Consider the following 3023-nt stretch of genomic DNA (forward strand, 5'->3'; position numbering starts at 1 on the left):
GCTCCAGGAAGTATATAGTCCGGAATGCCATTCTTCCAGTTTGTCCCTGGGATAGTATTGCAGGTAGGCCACACCCCTGGGGAAACTCCCCCTAGACCGACCGGCCGCTTAGAACTCAGTCATGTGATCCATCATGGGAACCACCACTCACAACTGGAGTCCAGCCAAGTTGACACATCTTCAACTATCACACCCTGGTATGATTAAATGGGGTGCAGCCAGATTATTACAGCTATAGGACATGGAGGACCAGAAGACTGAGCTTTCACCTTAGTCTTCTACCAAGATTCACTGATCCATTTCCATGGATCTCCGCAGAAGATCATCTCCTTCCCCAGAGGCCGGCCTATAAGGATTCAGGCTGGAAAAGTTAACTCTTACTTCTTGTCATGTAATTATTCCAATCCCTAGGCCAGTTATATTTTTTCCTACAAACTAATACATGATAAGGATGTGGAACAATGGAAATTTTAAATACTGTTGGGGAGAGTGTACTTTAGAAAACAATTGATATTATTTTACGAAGTTGAATATGAACAGACTTTATGATTCAGACATTCCACTTTTTAAGCTGGAGAAACTTTGGCCCATACGGACAAGGAGATGTGTAATAGAATGAATGCTAAGAGCAAGACCGTCCATAGTGGTAAAACAAATGGTCCTCAACCTGTATTAGGTAGGTTAGGAGGTCCTGGCAACAGACTCTGAGTCAAGACTTACATGCAGGAGCTCTAGTGGTGCAGTGTTTAAGGCATTTGACTGCTAACCAGAAGGTTGACAGTTCAAACCCACCAGCTGCTCCATGGAAGGAAGATGGGACAATCTACTTCCATAAAGATTTATAGCCTTGGAAACCCAATGAGGGGTGCCATGAATTGGAATTAATTCAATGACAGTGGATTCTAGGGATCAGCAAGAGGGAAGGGCTGAACTGAAAGCAGTTACAACAAAGGTCTTGGCTGGTCTTTCAGGACCTCTGGGGCTGGGGCTCTGAGGCAAAGAGGCCAGGCCTTCTCTATTCCCATTAACCCAAAGACCAGTCAAGACCACATGGTGTCTGTGGAGGGCATGTGACCTTGGACTAAATGTCTCTCTTAAGCTGAAGGTAATGTCCAGAGAGAGACTTAGCTGAGAACTGTGAATTGCCAACACCCTCATCTTCGAGCCCCCACCAAGACCCAGGGAGCTGTGGCCCTGTACCTGCCAACTCTATGTTTATAGAAAACCAGGAGGGTCATCTGCAGAAACAATTCTGGGGCATGGGCAGCCCAGCACTGGCTGGCACTGGTATAGCATGACCCTGGCCCTCACTCTCTTCCAGGAGCTCCTAGAAACTGCTGCACCAAGGGTTAGGGGTGCAGGGTGGGGTGGGAAGGTAGCTTTTGACAGGACATTCGAAAGATTTTATTACTATGTTATATATTTAAAAAAAAATCACTGAAGTAGGCTGAAGTTAGCTGAAGGGGCAAAGACATCTTCCTTGGGCAACCTTAAGCTCCAATGCTTTTTTCCTTCCCCAGAATTGGAAGTGGAAATGGAAGCAGGGCTCCACAAATGAGAAGATATTTAAAGTGTCTTACATTGGTCCAACGTTTTAGTGAGATTCCTTCTTGTGAGTTCTCTGGGATAAAAATCAAAATGGTTTCTACATCACTGGATTGAGACTGTTCAACTTGAATTATACATCACAGAATCGAGATAAGCCAAATCTGTTACAAATAATTATGTTCTGCTGTTCCTCACCCCATATGTTTAGTCAGTATGAGTCCACATCTTAGTAACTGGGCACTTATCTCTTGGCTTGAGCTCCTGTTGAGACTACCTCTCCCCTGGCCTTAGCAGTGCCAGTAGCATGACTGAAAGGGGCCCACAAAACTCAGTGAAGTCCAACTAGACCACCCTCCACTCCAAACATTCCTCATTGTCCTAATACAAACTTCCTGAGAGGGAAGCCCAAAAAGGAGGTTATACTCACACCTCATTAGCCACTTTCCCTAAGAGACCATCAGGATTAATGCCAATGTGCCTGATGCATACTTTTTTTTTTTTTTTGTCCATTTTTTTTTTTTTTTTAAATTTTGTTTTGGGCAAAGGTTTACAGAGCAAATTCATTTTCCATACAGCAATTCATACACATTTTGTCTCATGACGTTGACTGCAATCCCCATAAGTACCAAACAGCTCTCTTCTCACTTCCACCCTGTGGTTCCCTGTTCCCTGTGTCCTTTTCTATGCTTTCCTGCCCTCTGAGCTATCTCCCTGTGCAAATACTTAACTTCTTATCTTTCATGATTGATCATTCTAAGGAGTGTACCTACCTGGTGTAAATGTTCCCTTATAAGCCTGTTTATTTTTTGGCTGGAAGCCACAAGAGTGAGTTTAATTCCAAGACTAGGGGCCATAGTCTCTGTGGTTTTACCAGTCTCTATCAGACCAGTAAGCCTGGTCTTTTTTATGATTTTGAATTTTGTCCCACTCTATCCAGGACCTCCTGGCCTGATCCCTTTCCATGTGGTTGACAGTGATAGCTGGGCCCCATCTAGTTCTTCTGGTCTTGTGGTCATGTAGGCTGAGGTTCATATGGTCCACTAATCCCTTGGATTAACTGTTTCCATGTGTCTTTGATTTTCTTCACTCTTCTTTACTCCAGATGAGGAGAGACCAATTGTTGTATCTAGATGGCCGCTTGCAAGCTTTAAGACCCCAGTCACCACTCACCAAAGCATGATGTAGAACAATATTTTTGTGTAGTATGTTATACCAATTGAGCCTGATGTCTCCTGTGACCATGGTTCTGAGCCCACAGGTCCAACAACTCATTTCCTCAGGGTGGGTGGCTGTGGCTAAGAAGTTATAATAACTTTGCCCCATGTTAGTTCTATTTATAGAACATATAAACATGTATGTAGATATATCGTGTTGCCTACAGTTTTAAATGTGCAAAGACCTGGAGTCTGAAAACCAAAAGGGAAGAACACGCTCAGCATTTCTCAAACTGAAAGAACTGAAGAAAAAATTTAAGC

The sequence above is a fragment of the Orycteropus afer genome, unplaced genomic scaffold (assembly GCF_000298275.1).
Source record: "Orycteropus afer afer isolate SDZICR_OR568_19922 unplaced genomic scaffold, OryAfe1.0 scaffold00030, whole genome shotgun sequence".
NCBI lineage: Eukaryota > Metazoa > Chordata > Mammalia > Tubulidentata > Orycteropodidae > Orycteropus > Orycteropus afer.